The following is a 19381-nucleotide window of genomic DNA, read 5'->3' as shown; positions in this document are numbered from 1 at the left end:
TTACGCCATTCTCCTGCCTCAGCCTCCCGAGTAGCTGGGACTACAGGCGCCCGCCGCCTCGCCCGGCTAGTTTTTTTTGTATTTTTAGTAGAGACGGGGTTTCACCGTGTTCGCCAGGATGGTCTCGATCTCCTGACCTCGTGATCCGCCAGTCTCAGCCATTGAATACTCTTTATTTCTTCTGCTTGCATGATTGCCCTAGCAGAACTTTCTTTTTTTTTTTTGCATTTCAAATTTCTTTTTCTTTTTTTTAAATTTTTTTTTTTTTTTATTATACTTTAAGTTCTAGGGTACATGTGCATAACATGCAGGTTTGTTACATATGTATACTTGTGCCATGTTGGTGTGCTGCACCCATCAACTCGTCAGCAACCATCAATTCATCATTTATATCAGGTATAACTCCCAATGCAATCCCTCCCCCCTCCCCATGATAGGCCCCAATGTGTGATGTTCCCCTTCCCGAGTCCAAGTGATCTCATTGTTCAGTTCCACCTATGAGTGAGAACATGTGGTGTTTGGTTTTCTCTTCTTGTGATAGTTTGCTAAGAATGATGGTTTCCAGCTGCATCCATGCCCTACAAAGGATGCAAACTCATCCTTTTTTATGGCTGCATAGTATTCCATGGTGTATATGTGCCACATTTTCTTAATCCAGTCTGTCACAGATGGACATTAGGGTTGATTCCAAGTCTTTGCTATTGTGAATAGTGCCACAATAAACATACGTGTGCAAGTTTCTTAATAGCAGCATGATTTATAATCCTTTGGGTATATACCCAGTAGTGGGATGGCTGGGTCATATGGTACATCTAGTTCTAGATCCTTGAGGAATTGCCATACTGTTTTCCATAATGGTTGAACTAGTTTACAATCCCACCAACACTGTAAAAGTGTTCCTATTTCTCCACATCCTCTCCAGCACCTGTTGTTTCCTGACTTCTTAATGATTGCCAACTAACTGGTGTGAGATGGTATCTCATTGTGGTTTTGATTTGCATTTCTCTGATGGTGAGTGATGATGAGCATTTTTTCATGTGTCTGTTGGCTGTATGAATGTCTTCTTTTGAGAAATGTCTGTTCATATCCTTTGCCCACTTTTTAATGGGGTTGTTTTTTTTTTCCTTGTAAATTTGTTTGAGTTCTTTGTAGATTCTGGATATTAGCCCTTTGTCAGATGAGTAGGTTGCAAACATTTTCTCCCATTCTGTAGGTTGCCTGTTCACTCTGATGGTAGTTTCTTTTGCTGTGCAGAAGCTCTTTAGTTTAATTAGATCCCATTTATCAATTTTTGCTTTTGCTGCCATTGCTTTTGGTGTTTTAGACATGAAGTCCTTGCCCATGCCCATGTCCTGAATGGTATTACCTAGGTTTTCTTCTCGGGTTTTTATGGTATTAGGTCAAACATTTAAGTCTCTAATCCATCTTGAATTAATTTTCATAAAAGGAGTAAGGAAGGATCCAGTTTCAGCTTTCAACTTATGGCTAGCCAATTTTCCCAGCATCATTTATTAAATAGGGAATCCTTTCCCCATTTCTTGTTTTTGTCAGGTTTGTCAAAGATCAGATGGCTGTAGATGTGTGGTATTATTCCTGACGCCTCTGTTCTGTTCCATTGGTCTATATCTCTGTTTTGGTACCAGTACCATGCTGTTTTGGTTACTGTAGCCTTGTAGTATAGTTTGAAGTCAGGTAGCGTGACGCCTCCCGCTTTGTTCTTTTGACTTAGAATTGCCTTGGCAATGCGGGCTCTTTTTGGGTTCCATATGAACTTTAAAGCAGTTTTTTCCAATTCTGTGAAGAAACTCATTGGTAGCTTGGTGGGGATGGCATTGAATCTATAAATAACCTTGGGCAGTATGGCCATTTTCATGATATTGATTCTTCCTATCCATGAGCATGGTATGTTCTTCCATTTGTTTGTGTCCTCTTTTATTTCACTGAGCAGTGGTTTGTAATTCTCCTTGAAGAGGTCCTTAACATCCCTTGTAAGTTGGATTCCTAGGTATTTCATTCTCTTTGAAGCAATTGTGAATGGAAGTTCATTCATGATTTGGCTCTCTGTTTGTCTGTTACTGGTGTATAAAAATGCTTGTGATCGTTGCACATTAATTTTGTATCCTGAGACTTTGCTGAAGTTGCTTATCAGCTTAAGGAGATTTTGGGCTGAGACAATGGGGTTTTCTAAATATACAATCATGTCATCTGCAAACAGGGACAATTTGACTTCTTCTTTTCCTAACTGGATACCCTTGATTTCTTTCTCTTGCCTGATTGCCCTAGCCAGAACTTCCAACACTATGTTGAATAGGAGTGGTGAGAGAGGGCATCCCTGTCTTGTGCCAGTTTTCAAAGGGAATTTTTCCAGTTTTTGCCCATTCAGTATGATATTAGCTGTGGGTTTGTCATAAATAGCTCTTATTATTTTGAGGTACGTTCCATCAATACCGAATTTATTAAGCGTTTTTAGCATGAAGGGCTGTTGAATTTTGTCAAAAGCCTTTTCTGCATCTATTGAGATAATCATGTGGTTCTTGTCTTTGGTTCTGTTTATATGCTGGATTACGTTATTGATTTGCGAATGTTGAACCAGCCTTGCATCTCAGGGATGAAGCCCACTTGATCATGGTGGATAAGCTTTTTGATGTGCTGCTGAATCCGATTTGCAAGTATTTTATTGAGGATTTTTGTATCAATGTTCATCAGGGATATTGGTCTAAAATTCTCTTTTATTTGTTGTGTCTCTGCCAGGGTTTGGTATCAGGATGATGTTGGCCTCATAAAATGAGTTAGGGAGGATTCCCTCTTTTTCTACTGATTGGAATAATTTCAGAAGAAATGGTACCAGCTCCTCCTTTTACCTCTGGTAGAATTCAGCTGTGAATCCATCTGGTCCTGGACTTTTTTGGTTGGTAGGCTATTAATTATTGCCTCAATTTCAGAGCCTGCTATTGGTCTATTCAGGGATTCAACTTCTTCCTGGTTTAGTCTTGGGAGAGTGTAAGTGTCCAGGAAATTATCCATTTCTTCTAGATTTTCTTTTCTTTTTTTTTTTTTTTTTGAGACGGAGTCTCGCTCTATCGCCCGGGCTGGAGTACAGTGGCCGGATCTCAGCTCACTGCAAGCTCCGCCTCCCGGATTTATGCCATTCTCTTGCCTCAGCCTCCCGAGTAGCTGGGACTACAGGCGCCCGCCACCTCGTCCGGCTAGTTTTTTGTATTTTTTTAGTAGAGACGGGGTTTCACCGTGTTAGCCAGGATGGTCTCGATATCCTGACCTCGTGATCCGCTCGTCTCGGCCTCCCAAAGTGCTGGGATTACAGGCTTGAGCCACCGCGCCCGGCCTAGATTTTCTAGTTGATTTGCGTAGAGGTGTTTATAGTATTCTCTGATGGTAGTTTGTATTTCTGTGGGGTCAGTGGTGATATCCCCTTTATCATTTTTTATTGCATCTGTTTGATTCCTCTCTCTTTTCTTCTTTATTAGTCTTGCTAGTGGTCTGTCAATTTTGTTGATCTTTTCAAAAAACCAACTCCTGGATTCATTGATTTTTTTGGAGGGTTTTTTGTGTCTCTATCTCCTTCAGTTCTGCTCTGATCTTAGTTATTTCTTGCCTTCTGCTAGCTTTTGAATGTGTTTGCTCTTGCCTCTCTAGTTCTTTTAATTGTGGTGTTAGAGTGTCCATTTTAGATCTTTCCAGCTTTCTCTTGTGGGCATTTAGTGCTATAAATTTCCCTCTCCACACTGCTTTAAATGTGTCCCAGAGATTCTGGTATGTTGTATCTTTGTTCATTGGTTTCAAAGAACATCTTTATTTCTGCCTTCATTTTGTTGTGTACCCAGTAGTCATTCAGGAGCAGGTTGTTCAGTTTCCATGTAGTTGAGCGGTTTTGGTTGAGTTTCTTAGTCCTGAGATCTAGTTTGATTGCACTGTGGTCTGAGAGACAGTTTGTTATAATTTCTGTTCTTTGACATTTGCTGAGGAGTGCTTTACTTCCAATTATGTGGTCAATTTTGGAATAAGTGCGATGCGGTGCTGAGAAGAATGTATATTCTGTTGATTTGGGGTGGAGAGTTCTATAGATGTCTACTAGGTCCGCTTGGTGCAGAGATGAGTTCAATTCCTGGATATCCTTGTTAACTTTCTGTCTCGTTGATCTGTCTAATGTTGACAGTGGAGTGTTGAAGTCTCCCATTATTATTGTATGGGAGTCTAAGTCTCTTTGTAAGTCTCTAAGGACTTGCTTTATGAATCTGGTGCTCCTGTATTGGGTGCATATATATTTAGGAGAGTTAGCTCTTCCTGTTGAATTGATCCCTTTACCATTATGTAATGGCCTTCTTTGTCTCTTTTGATCTTTGATGGTTTAAAGTCTGTTTTATCAGAGACTAGGATTGCAACCCCTGCTTTTTTTTGTTCTCCATTTGCTTGGTAGATCTTCCTCCATCCTTTTATTTTGAGCCTATGTATGTCTCTGCATGTGAGATGGGTCTCCTGAATACAGCAGACTGATGGGTCTTGACTCTTTATCTAGTTTGCCAGTCTGTGTCTTTTAATTGGAGCATTTAGTCCATTGACATTTAAGGTTAATATGTTATGTGTGAACTTGATACTGTCATTATGATATTAACTGGTTATTTTGCTCGTTAGTTGATGCAGTTTCTTCCTAGCCTCGATGGTCTTTACATTTTGGCATGTTTTTGCAATGGCTGGTACCGGTTGTTCCTTCCATGTTTAGGGCTTCCTTCAGGGTCTCTTGTAAGGCAGGCCTGGTAGTGACAAAGTCTCTGAGCATTTGCTTATCTGTAAAGGATTTTTTTCTCCTTCACTGATGAAACTTAGTTTGGCTGGATATGAAATTCTGGGTTTAAAATTCTTTTCTTTATGAATGTTGAATATTGGCCCTCACTCTCTTCTGGCTTGTAGAGTTTCTGCTGAGAGATCTGCTTCCCTTTGTGGGTAACCCGACCTTTCTCTCTGGCTGCCCTTAAGATTCTTTCCTTCATTTCAACTTTGGTGAATCTAGGAATTATGTGTCTTGGAGTTGCTCTTCTGGAGGAGTATGTTTGTGGCATTCTCTGTATTTCCTGAATTTGAATGTTGGCCTGCCCTACTAGGTTGGGGAAGCTCTCCTGGATGATATCCTGAAGAGTGTTTTCCAACTTGGTTCCATTTTCCCCCTCACTTTCAGGCACCCCAATCAGATGTAGATTTGGTCTTTTTACATAATCCCATACTTCTTGCAGGCTTTGTTCATTTCTTTTTCTTCTTTTTTCTTTTGGTTTCTCTTCTCGCTTCATTTCATTCATTTGATCCTCAATCGCTGATACTCTCTTCCAGTTGATCGAGTCGGTTACTGAAGCTTGTGCATTTGTCACGTATTTCTTGTGTCATGGTTTTCATCTCTGTCATTTCGTTTATGACCTTCTCTGCATTAATTAGTCTAGCTGTCAATTCTTCCACTCTTTTTTCAAGATTTTTAGTTTCTTTGCGCTGGGTACGTAATTCCTCCTTTAGCTCTGAGAAGTTTGATGGACTGAAGCCTTCTTCTCTCATCTCATCAAAGTCATTCTCTGACTAGCTTTGATCCGTTGCTGGCGATGGGCTGCGCTCCTTTGCAGGAGGAGATGCGCTCTTATTTTTTGAATTTGCAGCTTTTCTGCCCTGCTTTTTCCCCATCTTTGTGGTTTTATCTGCCTCTGGTCTTTGATGATGGTGACGTACTGATGGGGTTTTGGTATAGGTGTCCTTCCTGTTTGATAGTTTTCCTTCTAACAGTCAGGACCCTCAGCTGTAGGTCTGTTGGAGATTGCTTGAGGTCCATTCCAGACCCTGTTTGCCTGGGTATCAGCAGCAGAGGTTGCCAATGATAGAATATTGCTGAACAGCGAGTGTACCTGTCTGATTCTTCCTTTGGAAGCTTCCTCTCAGGCGTGTACTCCACCCTGTGAGGTGTGGGGTGTCAGACTGCCCCTAGTGGGGGATGTCTCCCAGTTAGGCTAGTCAGGGGTCAGGGACTCACTTGAGCAGGCAGTGTGTCCCTTCTCAGATCTCAACCTCTGTGTTGGGAGATCCACTGCTCTCTTCAAAGCTGTCGGACAGAGTCGTTTGCGTCTGCAGAGGCTCCTGCTGCTTTTGTTCTTATGTTGTTAACTGTGCCCTGTCCCCAGAGGTGGAGTCTACAGAGACAGGCAGGTTTCCTTGAGCTGCTGTGAGCTCCACCCAGTTCGAGCTTCCCAGCGGCTTTGTTTACCTACTTAAGCCTCAACAATGGTGGGCGCCCCTCCCCCAGCCTCGCTGCTGCCTTGCAGTTAGATCGCAGACTGCTGTGTTAGCAATGAGGGAGGCTCCGTGGGCATGGGACCCTCCCGGCCAGGTGTGGGATATATTCTCCTGGTGTGTCCGTTTGCTTAAAGCGCAGTATTCGGGTGGGAGTCACCCGATTTTCCAGGTGTTGTGTGTCTGAGTTCCCCTGGCTAGGAAAAGGGATTCCCTTCCCCCTTGCACTTCCAGGTGAGGCGATGCCTTGCCCTGCTTCAGCTCTGACTGGTCGGGCTGCAGCAGCTGACCAGCACCGATTGTCCGGCACTCCCTAGTGAGATGACCCCAGTACCTGAGTTGAAAATGCAGAAATCACCGGTCTTCTGTGTTGCTCACGCTGGGAGTTGGAGACTGGAGCTGTTCCTATTTGGCCATCTTGCTCCGCCCCCAGCAGAACTTTCAACATTATGTTGAATAGGGTGGTGGGAGAGGGCATCCTGGTCTTGTGCTGGTATTCAGAGGGTATGCTTCCAGTTTTTGCCCAGTCAGTGTGGTATTGCCTTTGGGTTTGTCATAAATAGCTCTCATTATTTTGAGATACATTCCATCAACACCTAGTTTATTGAGTTTTTAGCATGAAGGGGTGTTGAATTTTTTCGAAGGCCTTATCTGCATCTATTGAGAGAAACGTGGTTTTGTCATTGGCTCTGTTTATGTGATGGAATATGTTTACTGATTTGCATATGTTGAACCAGCCTTGCATCTCAGTGATGAAGCTGTCTTGATTGTGGTGGGTAAGCTTTTTGATGTGCTGCTGGATTCGGTTTGCCAGTATTTTATTGAGGATTTTTGCATCAATGTTCTTCATGGATAATGGCCTAAAATTCTCTTTTTCTTTTTGTTTTGTCTGTGCCAGGCTTTGCTATCAGGATTAGCTGGCCTCATAAAATGAGTTTTATTTTCTATTTATCAGAATAGTTTCAGAAGGAACAGTACCAGCTCCTCTTTGTACCTCTGGTAGAATGCGGCTGTGGATCCGTCTGGTCCTGGACTTTTTTCGGTTGATAGGCTATTAATTATTGCCTCAGTTTCAGAATCTGTTATTGGTCAATTCAGAGATGCAGTTTATTTCTGGTTTAGTCATGGGAGAGTGTATGTATCCAGGAATTTATCCTTTTCTTCTAGGTTTTCTAGTTTATTTGCATAGATGTGTTTATAGTATTCTCTGATGGTAGTTTGTATTTCTGTGGGATAGGTGGTGATATCCCCTTTATCATTTTTTATTGCATCTATTTGATTCTTCTCTCTTTTCCTCTTTATTAGTCTTGCTAGCGGTCTATCAATTTTGTTGATCTTTTCAAAAAACCAACTCCTGGACTCATTGATTTTTTGAAGGGTTTTTTTGTGTCTCTATCTCCTTCAGTTCTGCTCTGATCTTAGTTATTTCTTGCCTTCTGCTAGCTTTTGAATGTGTTTGCTCTTGCTTCTCTAGTTCCTTTAATTGTGATGTTAGGGTGTCAATTTTAGATATTTCCTGCTTTCTCTTGTGGGCACTTAGTGCTATACATATCCCTCTACACACTGCTTTAAATGTTTCTTAGAGATTCTGGTACATTATGGCTTTGGTCTCATTGGTTTCAAAGAACATCTTTATTTCTGTCTTCATTTCATTATGTACCCAGTAGTGATTCAGGAGCAGGTTGTTCACTTTCCATGTAGTTGTGTGGTTTTGAGTGAGTTTCTTAATCCTGAATTCTAATTTGATTGCACTGTGGACTGAGAGACAGATTCTTGTGATTTCTGTTCTTTTACATTTGCTGAGGAGTGCTTTACTTCCAATTATGTCATCAATTTTAGAATAGGTGTGATGTGCTGAGAAGAATGTATATTCTGTTGAGTTTTGGTGGAGAGTTCTGTAGATGTCTATTAGGTCTGCTTGGTGCAGAGCTGAGTTCAGGTTTTGAATATCCTTGTTAACCTTCTGTCTCATTGATGTGTCTAATATTGACAGCGGGGTGTTAATATCTCCCATTATTATTGTGTGGACGTTTAAGTCTCTTTGTAGGTCTCTAAGGCCTTGCTTTATGAATCTGGGTGCTCCTGTATTGGGTGCATATATATTTAGGTTATTTAGCTCTCCTTGTTGAAGTGATCCCTTTACCATTATTTTTGACTCTTTGACCTTTGTTAGTTTAATATTCTGTTTTATCAGAGACTAGGATTGCAACCTCTACTTTTTTTTTGCTTTCCATTTGCTTGGTAGGTCTTCCTCCATCCCTTTATTTTGAGCCTATGTGTGTCTCTGCACATTAGATAGGTCTCCTGAATATAGCACACTGATGGGTCTTGACTCTTTGTCCAATTTGCCAGTCTGTGTATTTTAATTGGGGCATTTAGCCTGTTTACATTTAAGGTTAATATTGTTAGGTTTGAATCTGATCCTGCCATTATGATCTTAGCTGGTTATTTTGCCCATTAATTGATGTAGTTTCTTCATAGTATCAATGGTCCTTACAATTTGGCATGTTTTTTGCAATGGCTGGTACCAGTTGTTCCTTTCCATGTTTAGTGCTTCCTTCAGGAGCTCTTGTAAGTCACATCTGGTGGTGACAGAATCTGTCAGTATTTGCTTGTCTGTAAAGGATTTTATTTTTCCTTCACTTATTAAGCTTCGTTTGGCTGGATATGAAATTTTGGGTTGAAAATTCTTAAGATTGTTTAATATTGGCCCCTACTCTCTTCTGGCTTGTAGGGTTTCTGCAGAAAGATCTGTTGTTAGTCTGATGGGCTTCCCTTTGTGGGTAACTCGACTTTTCTCTCTGGCTTTGCTTAACATTTTTTCCTTCATTTCAACCTTGGTGAATCTGACAATTATTTGTCTTCGGTTGCTCTTCTCGAGGAGTATCTTTGTGACGTTCTGTGTATTTCCTGAATTTGAATGTTGGCCTGCCTTGCTAAGTTGGGGAAGTTCTTCTGGCTAATATCCTTAAGAGTGTTTTCCAACTTGGTTCCATTCTTGCCATCACTTTTAGGTACACCAGTCAAACGTAGGTTTGGTCTTTCACATAGTCCCATATTTCTTGGAGGCTTTGTTTTTTCCTTTTTTCTCTAAACTTGTCTTCTTGCCTTATTTCATTAATTTGATCTTTAATCACTGATACCATTTCTTCTACTTGAGTGAATTGGCTATTGAAGCTCGTGCATTCATCACGACGTTCTCCTGCCATGGTTTTCAGCTCCATCAGGTAATTGAAGGTCTTTTCTACACTGTTTATTCTAGTTAGCCATTCGTCTAACCTTTTTTTCAAGGTTTTTAGGTTCCTTCCAATGGGCTAGAACATTCTTCTTTAGTTTAGAAAAGTTTGTTATTACCGACCTTCTGAAGCCTACTTTTGTCAACTCATCAAAGTCATTGTCCATTCAGCTTTGTTCCATTACTGGTGAGCAGCTGTCATCCTTTGGAGGAGAAAAGGCGCTCTTGTTTTTAGAATTTTCAGCTTTTCTGCTCTGGTTTCTCACCATCTTTGTGGTTTTATCTACCTTTGGTCTTTGATGTTGGGACCTACAGATGGGGTTTTGATGTGGATGTCCTTTTTGTTGATGTTGATGCTATTTCTTTCTGTTTGTTAGTTTTCTTTTTTTTTTTTTGTATTTTTTAGTAGAGACGGGGTTTCACCGTGTAGACCAGGATGGTCTCGATCTCCTGCCCTCGTGATCCACCCGTCTCAGCCTCCCAAAGTGCTGGGATTACAGGCTTGAGCCACCGCGCCCGGCCAAGTTTGTTAGTTTTCCTTCTAACAGTCAGATCCCTCAGCTGCAGGTCTGTTGGAGTTTGCTGGAGGTCCATCCATGCCGTGTTTGCCTGGGTATCACCAGCAGAGGCTGCAGAACAGCAGATATTGCAGAACACCACGTATTGCTGCCTGATTTTTCCTCTGGAAGCTTCGTCCCACAGGGGCAGCTGCCTATATGATGTTTATATTGGTCCTTACTGGCAGGTGTCTCCCAGTTAGGCTACACGGGGGTCAGGGACCCATTTGAGGAGGCAGTCTGTCCGTTCTCACAGCTCAAATGCCATACTGAGAGGACCACTGCTCTCTTCAGTGCTGTTAGACAGGGATGTTTATGTCTGCAGACATTTCTCCTGCCTTTTGTTCAGCTATGCCCTGCCCACAGAGGTGAATTCTATAAAGGTAGTAGGCCTTGCTGAGCTGTGGTGGGCTCTGCCCAGTTTGAGCTTCCCAGCCACTTTGTTTACCTAGTAAAGCCTCAGCAATGGTGGACGTCCCTCCCCCAGCAAGGCTGCAGCTTCGCAGGTCAATCTCAAACTGTTGCAGTGAGCAAGGCTCTGTGTGCATGGGACTCACCGAGCCAGGCATGGGAGAGAATCTCCTACACTGCCAGTTGCTAAGACCTTGGGAAAAGTGCAGTATTTGGGCGGCAGTGTCCCGTTTTTCCAGGTACAGTCTGTCACAGCTTCCCTTGGCTAGGAAAGGGAAATCCTCTGGCTCCTTGAACTTCCCAGGTGAGGTGATGCTCTACCCTGCTTCGGCTCACCCTCCATGGTCTGCACTCATTGTCCAATCAGTCCCAGTGAGAATGAACCAGGTATCTCAGTTGGAAATGCAGAAATCACCCATCTTCTGCGTTGATCACACTGGGAGCTGCAGACCGGAGCTGTTCCTATTCAGTCATCTTCAGCCATCGATCAAATTTGTCCTTTTATAAGTATCCCATTCTCACAACAATGAACACACTTCCATGATAACAGCATTAATCATTTATGAGGTTGGTGTCCCATCACCCAAAAACTACCCATCAGGTCCTCAACCCTTTATTGTAGAGTTTCTATACGTGGTTTAAGTTAGGTTGCTTTCAGCTTAAAATAGACTGTTATAACTATAAGATGTTTTATATAAGCCTGATGATAACAACAAAAGAAAAGCTCTAGTAGATACACAAAAGATAATGAGAAAGAAATAAAAACACACCACCACAAAAAAATCATTAAAGTATGAAGGAAGACAGCAGAGAGGAATAAAGTAACAAAGAAACTACAAACATAAAACAATGCTAAAATTGACAATACAGCCAGCAGTGGTGACACATGCCTGTGGTCCCAGCTACTGAGGAGGATGAGGTGGGAGGATTGCTTGAGGTTAATCGTGTGGGGCTGTAGTGTGCTATGATTGCGCCTATTAATAGCTGCTGCAATTCAGCCTGGACAACATAGCAAGACAGTGCTCTCCAAAAATAAATAAATGAAAATTTAAAATGACAACAGTTTTTAAAATTACTCTTCCACTTGCAAAGACAAAACAGTGTGTAGAGATTTATACTATGAACATTTTTTTCCCAAGAAGCAACACAGAAACTTAAAAGGAAAACTCAAAGAAACCACACTCCCTTTGAAAGAAGTGTTGGGCTGCAGCCTACACTGTGAGTCAGGCAGAAAACTAAGTCCCCAGAATGTGAGAGGGGGATAAACTGCCTCCAGGATACACACTCCCACTGGGGAATCCAGCAATTCAGGCCACAGGGGAAGGCCTTAACTCTACCAGCCCTGGAGCTGATTTAGTGACTGGTGGGGAGTATATGAGAAGTAGCAGAAACAGGACATGGCTTGCATGCATTTCCATTCTCCAGCAGAGATGGAAGGAAGCCATTCCTGATCCTACCTCACACAGGACCTCACAGAAGTCTGCCAGCTAACTCAAGTAGTGTTCACAGCTTGAGAGAAGCTCCAAACTGAGATTCATGATATAATCCAGAACCGAGGGGTCAAGTAGGAAGTGGACTGTAGACATGGGTGCAGGAGCTGGGTGTCCCTGGTTTATGGGCAGACTGGGAAATGTATAGCCCCAAAGTTACAGTTTATGTCTCCCTGGGGAAGGCTTATGGCCTGGGGCAGTTTTGAGTTTTGAAGGCAGACTGTCTAGAATCTAGCTAGCTGCTACTAATGGAACAGTGTTGGTGTGAGGCCTGCTTTGCTAAGTGCATGGGAGCTAGGTGGGGCTTACTGCTGCCTGCTAATCTCTGCTCCCCATATGGAGTTTTCCATGCAGCAAAGACACCTGTAGTCTTCTCTGGAACATTACCGCGGTGGCCAGTAAACTGTCCTCCAATCCCAGTAGGGCCACTGCTGGCACTCACATGTGGAGAGCCAGAGTGTTTGACTTGTCTGACCCAGCCCCCACATAGCTTTGCCCGTTCACCTACTCTGGTATCTTAACACAAAGGAAATAAAATTTTGAGAAGTCTATGGCCCTGCCCATTGCCTGAGACACCAGAGTACCTCCCCTGGGTAATGAAAGGCAAGTACAAATCCCACTGCTACCACAGCAGCTGGTGCTCTTTTGCAAGTATCACCTCCTGGCTGGAGGCCAATCAACATAGTCCATTACAGCATCTGCAGGCAGAATAACACAACACCTAGGAAGGAGAAAACTTGGGCATGTTCTAAGCTATCACCATTGTCTGCATCACTCTGGCTAAATAGGAGGTTCTGAGTCTGTCCATGTGATCAGTTTATTACTATTATAGCTCACAGTTGAGAAAGTCAACACTCTAAGTCTACTTATAACCAAGGAATCTCGCAGAGTCTATATCACACCCCTGGCACCCCCATCAGAGCTGATGCTCGTACCCGCTACTGGGAGACTTTGTATGATGGCTGGGAAAGGTCATATCACTGGATCCCTTGTAGACATTCTCCAGTACCAGCATGGAGTATGGAATTCCCACTGGACAGCTAGATTCAGAGGAGCAGCAGCATTCACTGTAATCTGACCCTCAGGGACTCCTCCTCCTGGAAGAAAGGGGGGGAGGTGAACTCCATCAAGAGAGCACCCTGTTTGACAAAAGAATCTAGAAGGCAGGCCTTTAGTCCCTGAACTTTCTGCTTGTGGGATGTTTCTATCAGCAGAGGCACAAGTGCAGGACTGAGCTCAGCGTAGAAAGTTATGTGGCTCTACCCCAATAGTCTAGCAGCCCTGGTACTTGTGAAGGGTTTTGAAGAAGGGGACTTTCTCTCCCCCTTACTTAGCACTGGAGACACAGCTGTGGTTTCTCCCATGGGAACTTGGCATGGGTGAACATGTAAACAGCCTTTTTGGAGCACTTCAGGGTGATGGCATCCCCCAAAAAGGAGTGCCTTGCAGGTTCAGGCTTGCACTAGTAGAGCCACGATCCCTCTCTACATTGAACATAAGCATTCCTGCAGATGAAAAGAGGTACCTGTCTGATCTGAATAGCAGGAACACTGTGTCAGGAGTGTGACTGGGAAGCAGATTGTTTTCTTGCTGGCCTGGCAGGGGAGCGAGATGGCTTTCTCCCTTCTCCCATGAAAGGACCTTAGTGTGTTTCACTGAGAGCTCCCCCAGCCAACACTGTCAAGGTTGGGTTGTCTGCCCACTATTGGGTATTGTATTTACCTACCTGCTTTAGCCACAGCCAGTTTTCACCTGTAGGCACCATCCCCTACTGCCCCAAAGCCTGAACTATTTGACCTAGTAAATAAAATACTGAGAAAAAGATAAATCAATAAAAAGTGCACACCACTGGGGATAAAGAAGTCTCAAATGACCTCTGCTATTTCAACCCTACAGGAGACAGTAAACCTACTCACACATTGAGAACATTGCTACTACGACCGGCATCTGAGTAAGCAATGATATAAAGACTCTCTATAACCAAGGAACTCATACAGAATCTTTACCTCCAACACTCAGAGCCAAATTAGGTTACAATAAACTATAATCAGCCAGGTGCGGTGGCTCATGTCTGTAATCCCAGCACTTTGGGAGGCCGAGGCAGGTGGATCATGAGGTCAGGAGACCGAGACCATCCTGGCTAACACGGTGAAACCCCATCTCTACTAAAAATACAAAAAAATTAGATGGGTGTGGTGGCAGGCACCTGTAGTCCCAGCTACTCAAGAGGCTAAGTAAGGAGAATAGCATGAACCCAGGAGGTGGAGCTTGCAGTGAGCTGAGATCGTGCCACTGCACTCCAGCCTGGGTGACAGAGTGAGACTCTGTCTTAAATAAATAAATAAATAAATAAATAAACTATAATCATTAAAGTCATGCCCTCAAAGGGTAAAAAGGAAATAAAAACCACAGTAGAATTAAAAAGTAATTAGAAGAAATAGTCTACCTAAATGAGATGGAACCAAAAAAATAATTCTGGAAATATGACAAAACAGGTTCCATAGCACCCCCAAAAGATCATGCTAGCTCTCCAGCAATGGATCCAAACCAAGATAAAAATCTCTGAAATACCAGATAAAGAATTCAAAAGTTAGTTTTTAAGTTATTCAAGGAGATACAAGAGAAAGGTAGAAGTAACCTAAAGAAAGTTAAAACAGTTCAGAATACAAATAAATGTTTTTAAAGGAAACAGATATATACTTTTCAAAAATCAGAACTTTTGGAAATGGAATATACATTTTGAAAACTACAAAATGCAGTGGATTTAACAATAGACTACACCAAGTAGAAGAAATGATTTCAGAGCTTGAAGACAAGGCTTTTGAATTAACTCAATCAGACAAAAATTAAGAAGGAAGAATATGGGAGGTGGGGCCAAAATGACCAACTAGAAGCAATGACGACCGGAGGCTCTCATAGAAAAGATCCAAAACAGTTTGCAAATCTTGCACCGATAACTGAGGTATCCAGGTTCTGTCATTAGGATTGGCAAGACAGCTGGCATGACCCATGGAAAGGAAGGAAGGGCAGCGTGGTGCAGTAGTCACCCTGAGAGCCACATGGGGCAGGGGATCTCCCACCCCCAGCCAAGAGAGGAGGTGAGTGAATAGGGTACTCAGCCTGGGAAACAACGCTTTTTCCACGGAAATGTGCAATCCATGGATCAGAAGATCCCACTCATAAGCCCACACAACTGGGGCCTTGGGTTCCAACCACGGAGCTGTGCAGATTCTCCAACAGCCACTGGGGTAGAAACAGCCTAAACCTGATGGGTTCCTAGCGGGAGGGGCAGCCATCACCACTGCTGTGGCTGCCTGCTGTCTAAGCCATCTGAGCTCCTTGAAGGAGGGGCAGCAGCCAACACTGCAGCTGCAGGGCCTCCCTATAGCAACTCCAATTCCAGCCAGGGGCTCAGGGACAGAATTCTTATCTCCCTGGGCCTGAGCCCCTAGGGGTAAAAGTGGCCACAGTCTCTGCCAACCAGCAGACTTAGTCTTTCCTCCTGCTACCTCTGAGGAATCTGGGCAGCCCAGACAAGTGGGTTTCCCTGCCACGCAGCACACCCCCACCATCAAGGGAAAGCCAAATGGGTCCTGCTTCCCATGCCACCCAGCTGGTTAAGACCCCCCCTTTGCAGGGACATGGATGAAGCTGGAAGCCATCATCATTAACAAACTAGCACAGGAACAAAAAACCAAACACTGCATGTTCTCACTCATAAGTGGGAGTTGAACAAGGAGAACACATAGACACAGGGAGGAAAACGACACACACCAGGGCCAGTCACGGAGTAGAGGGTGAGGGAAGGGACAGCATTAAGACAAATAGCTAACACAGGCAGGGCTCAAAACCTAGGTGATGGGTTGATAGGTGCAGCAAATCACCATGGCACACATATACCTATGTAACAAACCTACACGTTCAGCACTTGTATCTTTAAACTTAAAGTAAAACTGAAAAATAACAACAACCATAATCCATCCATAAACAGAACTAACGACAAAAACCACATGACAATTTCAATAGATGCAGAAAAGGCCTTTGATAAAATTCCACATCGTTTCATGTTAAATGCCCTCTCTTACCACTACTATTCAACATAGTAATGGAGGTTCTGGCCAGGGCAATCAGGCAAGAGAAAGAAGTAAAGGGTATTCAAATAGGAGATAGGAAGTCAAATTGTCTCTGTTTGCAGACAACATGATTCTATATTCAGAAAACCCCATCATCACAGCACAAAAACTTAAGCTGATAAGCAACTTCAGCAAAGTCTCAGGATATAAAATTAATGTGCAAAAATCACAAGCATTTCTATAAACCAACATTAGACAAGCAGAGAACCAAATCATGAATCAACTCTTATTCACAATTGCTACAAAGAGATAAAATACCTAGAAAACACAGCTAACAAGGGATGTGAAGGATCTCTTCAAGGAGAACTACAAAACCACTGCTCAAGGAAATAAGAGAAGAAACAAACAAATGGAATAGCATTCCATTCTCATGGATAGAAAAAATCGATATCATAAAATGGCCATACTGCCCAAAGTAATTTACAGATTCAGTGTTATTTTCATCAAACTACCATTGACATTCTTCACAGAATTAGAAAAAACTACTTTAAATTTCATATGGAACCAAAACAGAGCCTGCATAGCCACAACAATCCTAAGCAGGAAGAACAAAGCTGAAGGCATCATGCTACCTGACTTCAAACTACACTACAAGGCTACAGTAACCAAAACAGCATGGTACTGGTACCAAAATAGACATATAGACCAATGGAAAAAAAACAGAAGCCTCAGAAATAACACCACACATCTACAACCATCTGATCTTTGACAAACTGAACAAAAGCAACCCACGGGGGAAGGGATTCCTTATTTAATAAATGGTACCAGGAAAACTGGCTAGTCACATGCAGAAAACTGAAACTGGACCCCTTCCTTCCGTCTTGTACAAAAATTAACTCAAGATAGATTAAAGACTTAAGTGTATAACCCCAAACCATAAAAACCATAGAAGAAGACCTAGGCAATACCATTCAGGACATAGGCACAGCCAAAGATTTTATGATGAAATCACCAAAAGCAATTGCAATGAAAGCAAAAGTTGACAAATGGGGCCTAATTAAACTAAAGAGTTACTGCACAGCAAAAGCAACCATCATCAGAGTGAACAAGCAACCTACAAATGGGAGAAAATTTTAGCAATCTACCAATCTGACAAAGGTCTAATGGAAGATCCCACTCATGAACCCACACAACTGGAATCTACAAGGAACTTAAACAAATTTACAAGAAAAAACAAACAACCCCATCAAAAAGTGGGCAAAGGATATGAACAGACCCTTTTCAAAAGAAGACATTTATGTGGCCAGCAAACACATGAAAAAAAGTTAAACACCTCTGATCATTACAGAAATGCAAATCAAAACTACAGTGAGATACCATCTCATGCCCATCAGAATGGCAATTATTAAAAAGTCAAGAAACTACAGATGCTGGTGAGGCTGCAGTGAAATAGAAATGCTTTTACATTATTGGTGGGAATGTAAATTAGTTCAACCATTGTGGAAGACAGTGTGGTGATTTCTCAAGGACCTAGAACCAGAAACACCATTTGACCCAGCAATCCCATTACTGGGTATATACCCAAAGGAATAGAAATCATTCTATTATGAAGATAGATGTACACATATTTTTATTGCAGTACTATTCACAATAGGATTGACATGGAACCAACCCAAATGCCCATCAAGGATAGACTGGACAAAGAAAATGTGGGCTGGGTGCGGTGGCTCACGCCTGTAATCACAGCACTTTGAAATGCCAAGGTGAACAGATCATGATGTCAAGACATCAAGACCATCCTGTCCAAAATGATGTAACCCCGTCTGTACTAAAAATACAAAACTTAGCCGGGCATGGTGGCACACACCTGTATTCCCAGCTACTCTGGAGGCTGAGGCAGGAGAATCACTTGGACCCAGGAGGCAGAGTTTGCATGAGCCGAGATCATGCCCCTGCACTCCAGCCTGCTGAGAGAGCAAGATTCCATCTCAAAAAAAAAAAAAAAAAAAGAAAGAAAGAAAGAAAGAAAGAAAATATGGTACATATACACCATGGAATACTATGCAGCCACAAAAAAGATTGAGATCATGTCCTTCACAGGGACGTGGATGAAGCTAGAAGCCATCATCCTTAGGAAACTAACACAGGAGCAGAATACCAAACACCACATGTTCTCACTCATAAGTGGGAGCTGATCAATGAGAACACATGGACACAGGGAGGGAAACAGCACACACTGGGGCGTCAGGTGTGGGTGATGGGAGGGAGAGCATCAGAACAAATAGCTAATGCATGCAGGGCTTAAAACCTAGGTGATGGGTTGATAGGTGCAGCAAACTACCATGGCGCATATACACCTATGTAAGAAATTGCATGTCTGCAAGTTCTGCACATGTATTTCAGAACTTAAAGTAAAAAAATAAAAATAAAAAGAATCAAAAGAAATGAACAAAGTCTCCAAGAAATATGAAATTATGTAAAATGGCCAAACATAAAAATCACGGGTGTTCCTGAGGGAGGAAAAAAAAAAATTGGAATATTTATTTGAGGGAATAATTGAAGAAAATTTCTGGGCCTTGCTAGAGGTTTAGACATCCAAATACAAGGAGTTCAAAGAACTCCTGGGAGATTCCTTTCAAAAAGAACATCACTGAGGCATGACTACATGCATCAGGTTATCTAAAATCTAAGTGTAGGAAAGAACTCTAAGAGCAGTGAGACAAAAGCATCACATAACCTACAAAGAAAATTCCATTAGATTAGCAGCAGACTTCTCAGCAGAAACCTTACAAACCAGAAGTGATTAAGATCTTATCTTTAGCCCCCTTAAATAGAATAACTGTCAGCCAACAATTTTGTATCCCATAAAACTAAGTTTTATAAATGAAGGAGAAATAAAGTATTTTTCACACAAGCAAATACTGAGGAAATTGGTCACTACCAGACCAGACTTACAAGAAATGCTAAAAGGATTTCTACATCTTGAAACCAAAGTTCCATATGCACCAGAATAGAATCTCTTCAAAGCATAAGACTCACAGAGTGTATGAAACAGTACCACAATGAAGAAAACAAAGTATCTCTGGAACAGTATCTTATATCTATTAACATTGAATGTAAATGGCCTAATTGCTCCACTTAAAAAAATAAAGATTGGCAGAATGGATAAAAAAAGTCACAAACTAAATATTTTCAAGACATTCACCTAACATGTAATGATTCTTATAAACTCATAGTAAAGGAGTAGAAAAATGTGCTCCATGCAAATGGAAATCAGAAGCAAGCAGTAGCAGGTATTCTTATATCATATAAAACAGCTTTTAAAGCTACAATGCT

This window comes from Trachypithecus francoisi, unplaced genomic scaffold (assembly GCF_009764315.1).
Source record: "Trachypithecus francoisi isolate TF-2019V2 unplaced genomic scaffold, Tfra_2.0 Lachesis_group6, whole genome shotgun sequence".
Classification (NCBI taxonomy): domain Eukaryota; kingdom Metazoa; phylum Chordata; class Mammalia; order Primates; family Cercopithecidae; genus Trachypithecus; species Trachypithecus francoisi.
Note: the sequence above shows the minus strand (reverse complement) of the source record.